The sequence below is a fragment of the Sycon ciliatum genome, chromosome 11 (genome assembly GCF_964019385.1).
Source record: "Sycon ciliatum chromosome 11, ocSycCili1.1, whole genome shotgun sequence".
In the NCBI taxonomy this organism is placed as follows: domain Eukaryota; kingdom Metazoa; phylum Porifera; class Calcarea; order Leucosolenida; family Sycettidae; genus Sycon; species Sycon ciliatum.
Window position 1 is genome coordinate 17,347,455 of NC_088653.1, and position 16,982 is coordinate 17,364,436.

Genomic DNA, 16,982 nt, shown 5'->3' on the forward strand with positions numbered 1-16,982 from the left:
AAAAAGTTGCATGCGAGGTAAAATGCCACAAATTGCGGGGAATATTGCGGATTTTGTCAAATATTGCGGGATTATTGTGGTAAAATTGCGGAAATTGCGGCCGATTTTGGTACTTGTACTGTAGTGGTGTACGGTCTGTCCCCGGGGGATATCGCGGGAAGAATCGTAAAAAAACGCGGCATAACATGGCATAATTCGCGGTGAATTTGCGGTGAATATTATTGATATGCGGCAAGTTTGCAGTTGATATGAGGCAATTTTCAGTGAGTATGTGGTGAAATCAATCAGTTACAAGTCTCTGGTGTAAGCACTCGTCATATTTGAGTACAAAGCCGCCACGATGAGACGTTGCTGACCAAACAGTGCACTGTCAGTGTGTGTACGTGTAGTGCAACAAAAAAGTTCAAAAAACGGGGGGGGGGGAAATCGGGGAAAACGCGGTCTTTAAAAAAACGCGGAAAAAACGCGGCCGCGGAATCGCGATTTTCCCCGGGGACAGTACGGTGTACGAGTCGTCCAGCATAAATCATGCATGACAAAACAGAACGTGTGCTGCGCTGACTGTGTTCAACTGCCCGACAGGAGCTTGCAAGACAGCTTTCCTCATATCCTCGGACAACACTCGACGCGAGCCTTATTTTGTGGCTTGTCAGCCGCTGATTTGCCCAGAAACTTCTCCATTCTGGTGTCGATCTCACAGGTAAACTACTGACAAGCTTGAAGAACTAAACAACATCGAAGAAAGACTCGAATATCGCGGTTGCTTTTCGAAATATCGCGGTGCTTTTCAAGTACATGTATCAAGGACAGTTTTCTATAATAACGCGGATGATTTTTCAAATATCTTGGATATCCCGGACTTTTGTTCAAATCGCGGAAAACAACGCGGCCGCGGAATCGCAAGTTCCTGGAGGGACAGAGTCAAAAAGATATCCGGATAGGCGAGGGAACCAGATACCCGAGCACCGGTTTTGTTGGATGCATCACGTACGCTGTAAATCTCAATCTCTCTCTCTCTCTCTCTCTCTCTCTCTCTCTCTCTCTCTCTCTCTCTCTCTCTCTCTCTCTCTCTCTCTCTCTCTCTCTCTTTCTCTCTCTCTCTCTCTCTCTCTCTCTCTCTCTCTCCCTCTCTCTCTCTCTCTCTCTCTTCCGGATGACAAGGGATCCGGATAAGCGAGGTCTGACTGTACTACAGTCCATTCATAAAAAGATGGGCTCTGGCTCTGGCGAGCTCCCGTATTTGGCGGTTTTTCGTGATTTCATCGTACACAGTGCAGTGCTGCGAACTTTGAAATTTGAAAAAGGGTCCAAAAAGGGTGCCTGAACTGGGGTTCGAACCGCAGAATGCACTGTTGCCAGGCGGGGTCAAACGGCCTGGATTTTGATGGTTTTCCCAATTCTGTGCTTTTGGGGCAAAACCTGGCCGAAATCCTATTCTTGCTATGGCTTGCTTTTTGGGCAAAAAAACTTCAGAAACATAATTGGAAGAGGATTCCATAGGGGATTGCCAAAAAAAAGTCTAAAAAAACTCACAAAGTTTGACCCATTTATGGCCAAAAGCTAGAAGTTCATTTTTTTCTGAATGGACTGTAGGGGACCTGCCCTGTGCCGCACTGCCGTTGACTGGCTTACAAAGTTACAATGTATGTTCGTCGGAAATCCATCCTTTGTTGTTGGTTTTTATTTTACTTCGCACATTCAACCAGGATAACTACTGTATTCTACCCGTGCGCACACCCCTCAAAAACACTACAGACAGACGCAGTACTCGTACCCTGGCCCTGTTACGGGCCTGTATCTAACCAGGCGAAGCGCCAGCACCGAAAAAGACCCCTAAAGGTTTTAAGGGTGTCTACCAGGCCTACTCCCTGGTGTCTACTACACTGTACTGTATTCTACCCAGGTATACAGAAGCCTTGCTTGGTAGTTTAACATGCCCCCCCCCCCCACCCCTTGTAACATGCTGTCAAAATCGGAAAACATGTACGATTCTACCCGGCCGTGAGCACCCCTAAAAAAAGTTGCACTTTTATTTTCCAAATCCGACACCATGCACCAGGCCGGCCCGGGAAATTTCAAACTCAGCTCAATCTCGCCAAAAAGAGACTACTGTAATTTCACAAATTTTCGGTGTACTTTTATTTTCGGTACTTTCGGTGCGTCTGTTTCATACCTAAAATTTCAATACACCGAACAAACACTAACACCAAGAGTTCATAACCCCCAGCGCAGCTTGTCATCCGAGGAAAATTTAGGTTCTTTGCGATTTCTGGAAACTATACCCTGAACCTGCTCCTAACTCAAGGCTGTAGCCTCGACTTTTCGAAGCTTTGTTTGAAGACATTTCGGACGTACGTACATGTACCAGTCGTACTTTCTCAAAAACAAAACTCTTTCTCCAAGAATCCATGGACTACATGTCGACATCGCGACAGGAAGAAGTGAGGACGCTGTTAAAAATATTGCATTGCCGTCGAGGACAATCTTTCTTCTTTCTGATAGCTGTGCAACTCAGCCGAAAAATGCTCCTTCGACGTATTCTCAAGTTCCTCAACCATTTGAAATCATCTTCGAGGAAAGCACCGGGAATATGCCGATGGCCTGGGGAAGAAATTGTTCTTGAAGAGACTGACTGCACTGGTGAGAGAAGAAGGCGATGAAGAGTCACCATTGCATCGAAAAAATAAATAGTTTTGTCTTTAGGATCGTGTGCTTTGTTTCACTTTTGTTTCTTGAGGTACTAGTACTCTTTTCGCGGCTGTATCTGGGCCGACCGCACAAGAAGAGGCATTACTTTGGTCCCACACAAGCAAATCACTCCAAATTTTCTCCACACACAGATGAAAGGGTAGTGATTGCAACAGCAGAAAATATATTGTCATGCTTTGCGAGATCCTTGGAAAATGTAAATCAGAATGTACACTTTCTGTCGATATGACGGGCTACACATTTTCTTAAAAAAGTGTCCAGGAAAAGACTATTTGATGGGTCCAAATTTGTTGGATCCAAACCATCTAGGTCTGGGGAAGGGCACCTGGGTCAGCAGAAGTCCATCCAAAGGAACAAAGGACGCACAATACACCTTATAAAACAACATATATAATACGCGACCATGTTGCAACATTTGAGAGAGGGCAAAGATTGTTCCAGTTAAAGTGTTGCTCTTGAAAACACCCAGGTGCCCTAGGCCTGGGCATCACCTTTCCAAAAATGTATACTTTGGGGGGTGTCCAGACACTTTGTCCAAGAGAAAACTTCAGAAAACACACTCGCAGTAGGCTAAAAACAGTGAAAAAAAGGGGTCCAAAACAGACAAAAATGCAGGCATAAGCTGTAATGTCAGCAACAAAACCTCACCAAACCAAGCTAAAATCCACCAGCCTCATATGTGACACCTTCTTGCTCTGTTCTTTGCTCTTCCCAGCCCTTTTCTTTCTTCTCCTCTTCTTTCTTGTGCTTTTTTGCAATGCTGAACTGGCCACTTCGGCATGTGCAATGCGGTCCGTATCCTCCTTCTTCAGTGCCTTGATGGTGTTATGGCCAACAGAACACGACATTTCTCTCAAGAACTTGACAAAGGCTCATGGCACCATCATCGAAAGTGCATGTAGCAAGATTTGCAGCGAGCTCCACCACACAGCGACCTGCATTGACTTCCTTCGGGCACATGCGCCACACGACACCATTGAATGCTTCTTTGGCATTTTGTGTGGCACCAAGCAAGCACCGTTTCAGAAGTGCCTGGTCTGCCAGTCTTCGGTAAACAGGCACCAGCAACTTGTAGATGGCCTCTGGCTTCGGGATTTTCTGCTAACAGCCGCGCGAGTGCTGGGCAGCGTAGTTGCGGCTTTTCTCGCCAACCGTGTGTGCAGCCTCAATCGCAGCTTGTTGGTGTTTCTGGAAGTTCGTCTTGTTGACAGGCTTGGGGAGGTCCATAATGGCACAGAATTTCTGGAGACCAGAGTGTCCTCGGCCAATGGGCTTGGCAGCTAAAACGGAGCATCGGTTGACGTCAAAAAATCTTGTTCTTATGGACGATGAAAACTTGACATTAGCACCAGGACATGATTCTGATGAACAGGATATGACCATGTGTGATCCTAAGCCTTGCTGTCTCTCCTTTTCCAAAATGATACCGCCAACTTTACAAACTGCACACACATTTCAGCAGAATCTCCTGCAGCTGCTCCAAGTCGAAAATACGTTTCCCGCACCAGTATGGGGCTCATCAGCCTCGAAACAATCACTGTCATCACTGCTGTCACTCGTGTCTGGGTTCGAGGTCAGTGAGGTATCAGACTCCGTTCCAACATCGCCATCGCTGTCTGATGTCTCCTGCTCCCACCAGGGTTTGCAGCCGACGAGCTTTGCAAATGAAGAGCTACGTCCAATATCTTCTGGCTCCGCTTCCACAGGAACAGGGTTAGGATCGGGAGCTGTTTCAGGCTTCTTTCCATAGTAGGGAGGTTCTGCTCTACGTTTTGGGAACGCGACGCAAAGAATCACGCGAACTTTCTTCGCGTTCCCGTAACGTAAAGAAATGCTGTTCTGCTCTACGTTTCACCTAGAGAAGTCACGTGGAATGTGTACTGGGAATTCCCCCTTCCATATTTGGCAGTTTTCTGCATGCAGTTGATCGATACCCAGCAAATCCGTACGCATTTTCTCTGCGTGTGCCACAACGTAGAGAACCCCATCTCCGCGTAGAAATCTGGAGCCAAAACACGCGAAGCCGTAGACTCCAACCCAGACACCTGCTCTCTACGTGATTTCTCTACGTTTCACGTATAGCAGAACCTCCCTAATATTTCTTCTTTTTGGCAACGTAGTATCTACCTTTCCATTTTTTTGTTTCCCATCTTCAAGCTCAGCACAGCGAGCGATCGCGAGTGCAGAATAGTTGCTGTTTGTGGTGCAAAAAGCGCAAGGGAACCCAGTTTTTACGCTGGGTCGCCATTTTGTGCAGTCATGGTAACGAATATTTGAATTTTTGCCACGTGGCATGAGTACTCATTTTTGCTCTTCTGACAGCTAGCATGGTCACGCTGCAGTGCGTACATCGTACATACCCACGCACTTCACTGGCCTGTAACCATGGTAACTCTGCAAAGACTGTGCCGATTCGCCTCAAATTTTGGATTCCACAGGTTCAGGGCCTTGTGCGTCCACTGAAAGAGTCAAAAAAGCCGATTTCTAAACTTCGATTTTTGACCCTACAAAGGAGTACTAGTACCTTGAGCCGTTGAGGCTCAGACTAGAATCGCAGTTTAGGCAGTTTACCCTGGGGAGGCATCCTGGTTTGACTGTAAATTTTAGAAGAATTCATCGGCGTGACTCATCGCACTGCACCAAAAATGACGCAATGAAGGAATTCCGCCGAGCGGGCTTCCATACACTCAGGGACTGATCAGGAGTTGCACACTCTTGGGGGTTATGCCGGAACTCTTGCTAACACCAAGAGTACATATCTACTCTTGCTAACACACATAATCCAATACTAGGGAACTGCTTCTCTGTACCGAAAATTTCAGACATGGCACGTGCTTGTTGCCAGGCCACAGCCAATGAGCGGCCAGAATAAGCGGGCAAGATCAGTAGATCTTGCCCGCTTATTCTGTACGCAATACGGTACAACTGCTGTTCTTGCCCGCATATCCGGGCAAGAACAGCAGTCATACAGCACCGCGCCGCACATGCGTACTTACCATTTTTCGAAGTCCTTGCCTTGGTCAACATCTCCGACGAGTTCTTCAAAATTTGTCTCGCTTCTCCAAAATTACTCACTACTGTCTTGAACGTCTTGAACGTCTGTAGGGAGGCCAGAAACGCCATCCAACCTTGCAGCTGGGCATGTTGCTCGGCGAAACGCACGTAAGGGAAGCAGACCTCAACAAGTGTAGCTTCTCAGCACTAGCATTCGAACCTTACTCTGACAATCATCAATCTTACTCGGAGAACGGGTTTATTCAACCAATCATATTACTGGTACTACTAACGTTACTACTGCCTTCACTGTACTTGAATACTTTCATCTCAAGAGTGGAAAGTCCTGACCAAACAAATCTGTTTGTGATGGACATTGCACACAATGTGACATTGCGGCAGTTTGCCATTGCCAAGGCTTTTTTCTCTTTGAACATCTCCATATATAGTCCGGGATCCGGATTCTGAGAAATCAATTTTTCGCAGTAGGTGTGCCACTTTGGAAGGAGGATTTGGGCATGGTCCAGTTAGATAGGGAAGGGGTTTGGTAGCATGGATTCACTTGTCGGACTCCTGAAAGCTGTGCCATAAGCTTGCTACGAGGGGGGTTTCATGCCAATTTCTCCTCGCCGATTTCAAGATCTTCGTGCACCTGAGCATTGATTGGGCACGCTCACATGAAGCATTTTACGCGCAGTGAGGGAAATGCATCAGTACAGTACAGTATTTTTGAATTATTTCAAAAACGTTGTCAACACTAGTAATAGCACTCGACTCGTCTCGACTCGATTGAAGGATTACTTATTAGTGGTGTCGAGTCTGAAGCCCGAGCCAATGCTGTAGTTGCTGAAGCCCCATCCTATGGAATACTACCAACTCCCCGGCACAAGGTGAGCCAGTATTTTGTCTTGAATCACGAACTTGAAAAATAAATTTCCCAAAAAAGAAGACACATTGTGAGTTTGATATAAATATTCAATGTTCAATAAAAATGCACTTCTGTGTTGGTACACTGATTCTGGTATCCAATGAAAAGAACAAAGTAACGTGTCAGTATGTGTCCTCGCTGCATCTCTCTCAAGAAATATTTCTCAAGAAATATTCGTTCAGTTCATCACTTGAATAATTGTCAGTAGATTAATTATCAGTACATGATGATATGTTGCAATGATGCGCACCTCCAGGTAAAATATATTAAAATAGATCATCATGTACTGATAATTAATCTACTGACAACAACAAAAAAGTAATACAATAGTATCTCACACACACAATGTTTATCAATATACAAAAGGAATATGCTGCAATGATTCGCGCATCCTGGTAAAATAGTTAAAAGTACCGTAAAATCCCGCCAGAGCGCCCCGTCTCTCCCATCCGCCCCTCCCTGACTTCTTGTCAGGGACGTGATTGATTGTATCCTCGTATGACTCTGTTGCAGTCTGTGATGCCGTACTGCACTGCAGACGCGTGCTCGACCCCGTTGGAAATGTACGCAACAGTGCCCACCCTCCTGACCAGGGATCGCACAAACCCTGCGTTTTGTCGGGTCTGTTCGACTCCTGGCTCTTGACCTTTGGTCGGTGTACGAGATGCACGAACAGTTTTCGTAGGGTGAGTACTTTTTCATGTAGCACTGAATGCGGCAAGCAGGACCCGCCCATCCGCCCCTCCCCACCTGAAGCGTCGAGGAGGTAGGGGCGCTCTGGCGGGATTTTACGGTAGTACAATTTTACACTGTATATTACACAAACTGTTTCTCAATATGATGATATGCTGCAATGATGCCGTGCACGTGCGCACATCCAGCCCACAGTGTCTGTGTAGCACTGTCCGTGCATGGAAAAACGGTCGTAGGTGGTCGGTAAAACGAGAGGTCGCTTACACCAGGTTTTACTGTAGTACAATAGTACACACAATGTTTATCCATATACAAAATCTAGGAATATTGCCACATGGCATGTATGTTAGTTGTAGAGCCTTGCTGTCACTGTTAGTTTTCTAACTTGATTCATTCTTGTATGTCTAATTTCTCCCTTTACAATATGGCAGCTGCGCAAGGAATTCAAACTGACGCACTGTCACTATCAACGTTTTCATTGCTGAGATCATCACTCGTACACGCAGCTGATCCATCACTATCGGACACACGAGTCGTCACAATCTGAGTTTGGCTGGGCATGATTGGACTCAGTTTCGAGTTGCGATACGTCACCGGACGTACTTTGCTGTGGTGGTTGCTCTGGCCTACTGTTGAGCGGACTTGCGCATGTACCTTCGCAGCGGCAGATGTCAGTGCACGCAAGAGATGACTTCTTGCATGAGCAGCGTTGAGTGTCACACACTCCTCGGCACCCGCAGCTGATGAGGCTCTGCAGTTCTTTTGGCACTGCCTGCTGTTCTGTCCAATTCACAGCAACTCTGCCTGAAGGAAGAAACAAACATTGTCACAGACAGTTAATTTATTCCTCGCGTATATTTTTGCAGTAGACAGTCATAGATATCTGGTTAAATGGGAAGGGCAGCACTGTATCCTTTATCCTTTTATCTGCTAATTACAATTCTTTCAACCTTGCAGTATGTTTCTCAATATCCGCAGACTCCACTGTAGCCTTTGTAGACGCGTACCATACCATAATAATTACACAAGTGTAAATTTCCTCACGCGATCCAAAGTTGGGTACATTATCGGTGCTAATTATTTATCGGAACAACTTACCGTCGCTGTCTTGAATCCATCCTCTGCCGATGGGCGTAGGCACATCGGGCTTCGGTTGCAAAGCCAGTCGCCACACAGTAGCCTGGTAATTAGCGCGTGCTGTGTGGACATTATGTAGCTCTAACACATCTCCAGTGCGTAAGCCAACAGCCTTCCAGCTTGGAAGGTACCATAACCTTGAACCTTCCAAGCTGGAAGGTCCAATCAGTGGACAGAGCCAGTACTACTACCAGGTAGTATCATCAGGCGATGTTTTATGGCTCTACCATCAGGGGTAATGGAAAGAGGAAGGCACACGGCAGAGACTTATCTGGAGCTGAATGACCTGAACTACTTTCGGAAGGGACAGCGACGAACGAAAAACCAGGACGTTGCATAGAAGCAAGTAATTCCTTCAAAGAAATCCACGCCGAGCATCGCTTTTTGAAAAGTTTTTGAATTGTGGCATCGTTTTCTTCTTCCTTTCCTAGTCAGAGGTGTTTCACATTTTTGGTCGCGCTCTCTTTTCTCTCAATGGTTGCATTCATGATTTTTCGCCCAGTGAGCCAAAAATATTACGATATCTCCTGCCTGAAATTGTCGATTTGTCGTCGGATATATTCCCTTCTCCTGAGGCTATGGCACAGCTTTGAGATGTCCGACAACTTCAGACATACTCACTGTTAGGTACTTGAAGGGTTGGCGAAGAGTTTTTGTGCTCCCTACGAAGTGGTACCCAAATTTTCGATTTCGAGATCGGGATCCCGGACTAATATGTGGGCCTTGTCTGAACCGCAATCCTACACAGTTGCATCGGTCTGATCAGGCCCTCGGTCATGTGAGTGATCTTGCCCGCGGTCGCGACGCCCTCGGGGCTACGCCCCTTGGGCGTCGCGACCCCGGGCAAGATCACTCACAGACCTCGGGGCTCGGGCCTGATCAGAGCGTCATGCCCTCGCAACTGTGTAGGATTATGTATTTCTGTTCACCTAACCTGGCCTGTTGCCCTCATACCGAAAATATTGAGCACCGAAAATTTCTGAAATTAGAGTATTTTATCCCTTGCTCCCAAGAGCTTCTTTGGTGGTATCGTCTTGTTCCGAGGCAATGTTTGGGAAGGTGCGGGCATTAGCTGCCCTCAGTTTTGCGGAAAGCTCCAAGCGACATCATTTTCCTCGCTTTCTCGCAGAGTTTTCAAGACCGACGCAACTCGTCGTCAAAAAGTACTCAGCGTGGATTTCGTGCCGAATTCCGCCCCAAACAATTTAGGCTGACCTCTCGCCACCAATCGAACCCACTGATATGTATCTACCTATACACGAGCAATGGTTTGAGCCCAAAGAAGGACAACTTCACAACGAGCACACTTTCTGAGGGTAATATTTTCTATGTATATCAGCATTAGAACACCATCTAGACGACAAATTGACCAGCAGAAAGACATAAAATTGCACTACAAATACAGCAGCTGTATAAACATAAATAATTGAACAGAAAACTATGTAACTGGATCCCACCAAAAACAGTAAAGCATCCCAAATAGTATGCGCATACACATATACATGAAGGAAGGCTATGTTGCCACCATACACTGGCTACGCACACGGACATAATTCTGGAGAGCTGAGCATCAGCGTGCGCACACACCCACACACGCATCTGCATGCACGCGCGCGCGCGCACACACACACACACACACACCCACATACACACATGCACGCGCGCGCGCACACACACCTGCCCTGTGCTGTCGAGCCACTGCCACAAGGGTTGCGTGGGCCTCGGAGGGGCAACGGAGAGAGAATAGGAGAACGCAGTTCCATACATACACACACACACATGTACACAACACCTGCAAGTACACACGTGGCAGCTTACTACAAGAGAATCACACAAGTTCACATGTGGGCATGAACTGTATTCATAGTTGGTCATACTGTCTTGGGCATATGAGGGAGGAGCAGGAGAGTGCGTGACTCAGACACAATGCGCTTCAACATGCTAGCACATGCACCGGTTTCAGACAGTGGCAGAACGTGACGGAGAGAGAGAGAGAGAGAGAGAGAGAGAGAGAGAGAGAGAGAGAGAGAGAGAGAGAGAGAGAGAGAGAGAGAGAGAGCACCAGCGTTCCAGCTCAAGCTCCAAATTTCTAGTTGCTTCTCCTGGTCACAGGAAACACAGAACAGGGCTCACGCAGTGCCGAGGAAGTGCTTGGACTTGGTGCAGTGTCGTGATCAGGATAAACTTCCAACATCTCTACACAGTGTAGCTCTTCAGGCTCACACGAAGACTCAGAAACCGGAATAGCTGGTTGAGTATAATTATACTTTACATGATGATTGAAAGTCCAGCAGCACAACAAAACTTCCAAGGACTGGTTTGGCACTAGCTTCCGTCTCATTGGCGTGTGCCCAGCCAGTTTTGGAAAGAAAGAGTAGACGTTCATTCCTCATTCAACCTGCAATGAACTGGAGACAACAGAAACCAACAAGACGACGATGGTTGTCATCAGCTCATGTGTTCACCACCGCAGTGCTACCATTCACTTTCCTGCTCCAAATGCACTACCAGGCTGCATGGCACTACGATGTGACGATAATAGAGTTACGATTTCATTTTGCATTTTCCAATGATAAGGACTGGCACCATTTCTATTTTTCACACTTTAATAGAAAGAAAACCAAGGGGCAAGATTTGATATGGATTATGTCACAATTTATGTGGTTGTTGGCTATGTCACCTTTTGAAAGAGGGTTGCAACGTGATAGCGCTGTAACATGAGTTTAAGGCTGCGTTTACACGACAACGCACGGCCAGTTTTCCGTTTTCAGTCCCGCATTTCTTTTTTCGTTTTCGTGCATTTACACGATCAAAGCTGATCCGAGGTGGTCTCCGTTTGTATCGTTTTCGCGCGTCTACACGGGAGCAAAGGATCCGCAAAAGTTCGTCATGTGCCAAGTGTTGTCGTGGAAGCACCAATCACACTCAAGCAATAGTTCAGAACAGGCCACAAAACAACACTCCTCACATGACGAAAATTATAAAAACAATTTTTTTGATTGTCGGATCCGTGTAAACGGCCGAAAACGAAACACACGTGACGGAAAACGAGGCCAGCATACCGTTTTGACTGTTTACACACCCAAATTTATCCGGCAGAACTTTTCCGTTTTCAAATTCTTCCACCTTGGCCAGCGTTTTGGTTTTCTTCCGTTTTGGTGTACAACTTTTACGTTTTGCTCTTCGTACCGTGTAAATGAACCATGGATCCGAAAGGATTTTCTTGCGTTTTCACCCCCAGCGTTGTCGAGTAAACCATGTAAACGCAGCCTGAACCTACGTATTCTGTCCCCGGGGAAAATTGCAATTCCGTGGCCGCGTTTTTTTCCGCGTTTTTTGCGATTTTTTAAAAGACCGCGTTTTCCGCGATTTTCCCGCGTTTTTTGAACTTTTTTGTTGCACTACACGTACACACAGTGCACTGTTCGGTCAGCAACGTCTCATCGTGGCGGCTTTTTACTCAAATATGACGAGTGCTTAGGGCGCGCTCACACTGCGACCAAAACCAGCGTCCATGCGGCCATGCGGCCAAGTAACAGTTGCATGGCAACGGCATGAACTTGACCAAAACGTCGCGGCCACGTTTCAAATCGTGACCGCGACCCCGGAGGGGGGTGCCACGACTTGGCGGCAACATGATCGTAGACGTGAAGCGTATTTGTGTACAACCTGGCCTGAAGTATGTTCAATTTCTCAAATTCCGGTGTGTTGATTCATGACCATCGGCGGTTGTCGATGTCACCTCGACATTTGCACATTTTTAAAATTTTGTAGTTGTGGTCCTGCACGCACGCACCGCCATGTATGCATTCTTTGCCCTTTTTGGACGATGTCGATTTTGTTTTTGTAGTTGCTTCGTTGTGATCGGGTCAGTGACCAATTTCTACAGTGTACTCGTTCAATACGATGGCAGCTTGGTCTGGCTTTTCGGTTTCGGAAATTATCTTTCTTTACTTTTCTGCGATGATGGAATGCCATACCTCAAGACATTTCAGTTACCGTCGGAAAATACAGTTCTCATCTCGGCAACAGACGAAAGAAACCACTACCGGAATTTCCACTGCACTGGCACTTGCTCTGACCACGACGGCACGAGGTCAGGAAATCGAAAGCGCTTGGATGTCAGCGGCAGTCCCTCAAGAGTCCTAACCTACCTGATTGTATGAATTATTTTCGTTGACTTCAAGAATACGAGCCACGAGGCACTTCCTCAAAAATTAACAATTACATGCAACATGCGAAAAATTACATCCAAAACGGGCCACAACTTTATTAGGAAACGCACGGACTCTTTTGGATACGAACTGCAATTCGTAAAGTTTGTGTGACAACTTCACGTCCACGCGTGTACGAGGCCTAGTGTGAGCACGACTCCCACGTTTCTGCGTTTTGCTGACGCATGGACGCGTGCTCATGGTCGCAGTGTGAGCGCGCCCTTACACCAGAGACTTGTAACTGATTGATTTGACTACATACTCACTGAAAATTGCCGCACATCAATATTATTCACCGCATATTTACCGCAAATTCACCGCAAATTATGCCATATTATGCCGCGTTTTTCCCCGCGTTTTTGCAATTTTTTTCCGCAATTTTCCCCGGGGACAGCGTATTGCATGGTATACTCAACAGTTGGCGAGCAGAGAATTTCGTGCCAAATTCCGCCCCAAGGTTGTGCACAGCAAACAGCTTGATATATCATTAGCCCTACCCTTGTTCTATACGTACCCGTTGTGCCGATCGAGCCTGAGCCCTCTACTCGACTCCATGGTCCAATGACATTCGGTCATCATGGCCAAATAATTCAAGTCACTCAAATGTTGAGAAGTGTCTACGTCGTCGCACGCGGCATGTGTCGACATACAAAAATATGTATACGATAGAGAAAGAACTACTGAAGAGCAACCAACTGGTTTCAGCAGTCTCCTTCAATTTCAAAGGATAGGTCGGTGGCAGAGGACCAAAGCCGGACAATACTAGTTGGAAATTCTCAGCGTTCCCTATTTAGGGCTTGAAAGTGCTACGTCACTCCATAGCAATGGCATAGCAACAATTTGAAAAATTCGAAAACTGGATCCACCTGGATCCAGTTTTTGTATGGATCCAAGCACATTTCAAGCGGTCTCACTCACAGCAAGGTGATGTTGCCAGTGAAACTGACTGATTTGGCTAGTGGGGGCGGGGTGACAACTGGTGGCGAAGTAAAAGTTGCACCTGCATACGACATGAGTGGGTTGCTATGCACCCACATACTGAGGCAATAGCAAAGTCACACCTTAGTGGATCCAAAATAGAAATCTGATGTCAATTTACTACTCTCAGGCCGTTTTTGACGTCATCACTACCAGGGAGTCGTCAAATATAAATACCAATGGCTGTAGATACCTAGTACCTGGAAAAGCTCGATTTCCCGCCACGGAAAATAAAAAAAGTCTTGATTTGGGGTGCTAGCGCTAGCATGTAGCATGCTGGCGCTTCGCCTGTTGTAATAAATCTACATGTACGCTCGTAATATATACTGTCAAGAGTCCATGGGTTATGGACTCTTGATACTGTAAATATACTCAATCTGCGGACAGCACTGTAAAATAATATACAAAAATAATTAATTTCGGCTTGGCATGCATGCATGGCACTTGTACTTCACGATTTTTGACACTTCAGCTTCAGCGCAGCGGCGATTTTTATTTTCGGCGTGGGGTAGATCTACGGCCCCACGGGTACGGGTACTACGGGTAGACATGGTACATGGTAGAGCCTACATGGCATGGCGTTCGTCACTTTTCTGCACGTGCGCACGTGACTATTATTGCGCGAAACAGGAAAAGCCGCGAAAAGTCCAGCCAGCTAGCTGCAGATCCAGGTACTTCAGGTAGTCCAAAAATACGGTGTTTTACGACTCCCTGGCAAATACCGGTAATTGCAATTTCTGCTCCGTTGTATCTCATTCTCTCAAAGGAACCATGAGTCTCGCTTTGAGGTGTGCCCGCGCCCTGCGCCCCGCTGGGATCCAGCTGCGATCTCTGTCCCTCATGGACATCCACCATGGAACTGGCGCCAGACAAGGTGAAATTATTCGAACTCAAGTCAAGAATCATGAAGGCAAGGTTTATGTGGATATTCGCAGGTACTCTATTCCGGAGGATTCCCCCGCAGATGATGTTAAGCCCACCAAGAAGGGTATCTCTCTGAATGTGAACCAGTTCGAGAATCTCGCAGCAGCCATCCCTCAACTTCGTGAGATGATCAAGGAGGAATCGTAATGTGCGATCAGGTCTAGCTCCTGCTGTGGTCATGCTTATCTGGCGGGGAACCATGGGTAGGTGTCAGCAATGCTACACTAGCCTACAGTATCAGCTCTGATGTGCTCCACCCTTTGCGTTTCATTTATTGTAGGCTAGCGGACCCGTCGTTGCCGATCCGTTTTTCTATGATTTTCAAGTGTGTGCCTAATCTCGATATCGGCGCTATCGCTGAATCTGCTCCAATAGTGCAATACATAGCCCATAGAGTATAATACTGCATAAGTCTCAACCCTCAGCTAGTTGCTTTAGCTGCTTTGTGACGGGAATAGCTCTCCCACAGTTCGGAATAGTCCGTACGTACATGTATGTGTACCACACGTAGATTATCATCATTACCATGCATCGTCATTCATTACTCTGTTGCCATGGAAATAATAAAAGATGGAAAATGAAATTATAAAAAGCATTCTTCAGGGGTTTCTGAATTACGTTCCGGTGACCGGTGGTACGGTCAGTCATCTGAGGCACACGTTACTCCTGGAGAGGGGTGGCTCCGCTCAAAATTTTCAAAATTTAGAGCCGAAATTAATGCATTGATGTCATCCACTGGGTTCTACAGTCTACATCCAGACCTCGCCGCACACATCCGTTTTCCACGAAAAAATATCCGGATAGGCGAGGGAACCGGATAACCGAGCACCGCTATTTCTTCCGGATGACGAGGGATCCGGATAAGCGAGGTCAGACTATACTAAGATCTGCCCTGTTCCGTTGACTGGCTTAAGGTATTTTTGTTGGAAGTCCGTCTTTTGTTGTTGGGTTTTTATATTTATTACATTCAAACAGGCTGACTCCCCAACAACATGATGGCGAAAGTTTCGCCTTAAAGTGGCTTTTATCTGGGCTGCAACAATTTCTGTCCCCCGTGAATTCCGCGGCAGGATATCAGAAATTTCGTGCAGAATTCTGTGGCTGAAAACAGTAAATAGCAGAATTTAATTCTGCACTAATTCTGCAAATCCTTCCAAATACAAAAGCACAGCTTTCGCAGCATACAATGCAGTTCACTCCCCTGTTGACAGATTCATTTTCATCCACGAGCAATCCTTGAAGTGATATCTATCAACTTCAGAACATTGATGACCGAATATCCCAGTTTGTGATGCCATTATTTTTACAAACTTGTTAAAGAATGACACCAATTTTTTGAATCCTGAGAATACCATGAAAGTAGGACATGATTCAAGACACTTTCCAAAGTGGGATCATTCCCATTTTTGGACACAACGGGCATGAAGGATAGCACTTCCACTTGCAACAATTCATTTGGACGTAGCTTGTAGAAGTGACTGAAAAAACGTCATTTTACAACCATGCTAACAAAGCCAAATCATATCACCTCGTACTCCGGCCCTGGTTGATATCGGTCAGTTACAGCGAGCTATTTATGAGGGCAAATGTGGGGCTGATTCTGTAGCCTAGTGTGGATGAAGCAACCAAGAGGCCTTGGAGTGCCCAAACCCAAATATACCACCCCCCCCCCCCCCCCCATTTGCAGGACAAATGTACCGACTCTGTAAGATGCTGTATACTAGTACATATTTCAATCAAATGAACCCCTCGATAGGCACATTGCATTTGGGTCATTTGATAGTAATAATATTTAATTTTATACAAAAGAGAAAGACCAAGGAACTACAAGTTACGCTATACTGTCCACTAACAGCACCAGGTACTAAACAATCAGCTCATGCGATAACATTGCACGACACTGACCGACGGTACTGACGTTCTACAACTAACTGGCTAACATGTTAACAGCTCTAGCACATCTTGGATGCGCACTCCAACAATGTTATCGCATGAGCACTCCAACAATGTTATCGCATGAGCACTCCAACAATGTTATCGCATGAGCTGATTGTTTAGTAACTGGTGGTGTTAGTGGACAATAGCGTAACTTGTAGTTCTTTGGTTTTTCTCTTTTGTATAAATTAAACTTTGGCTCTCCATCAGAATAATATTAATAATATACTGTTCTTCATTTTTTAGGGTACCCTGTCAAAAGGCCTTAGGCCTGTGGGGATTGCCCTATCAAAAATTTAATAATAATAATAATACGTAGATATCTAGATCACGTAGATCGCCGTATGATTTGTACAGCAGGGAGTCGTAAAATACCGGTATTTTACGACTCCCTGTTGTACAGTCATGTACATGCACATGGCTGTACAGGGTTCTAGCCAAAGGGGGGGGGGGGGGGGGGGTAGGGGGAC

At 46.2% G+C, this 16,982-nt stretch overlaps 1 long non-coding RNA gene across 1 annotated transcript; it reads left to right on the plus strand.

Annotated features, from left to right (window-relative positions):
* Positions 1–6,156: 6,156 nt before the first annotated feature.
* LOC135827512 (uncharacterized) lies at positions 6,157–8,550 on the plus strand. Its single transcript, XR_010555474.1, has 3 exons — positions 6,157–6,593; positions 7,145–7,317; positions 7,756–8,550. It is a non-coding gene; the product is annotated as an uncharacterized LOC135827512 (long non-coding RNA).
* Positions 8,551–16,982: the final 8,432 nt, after the last annotated feature.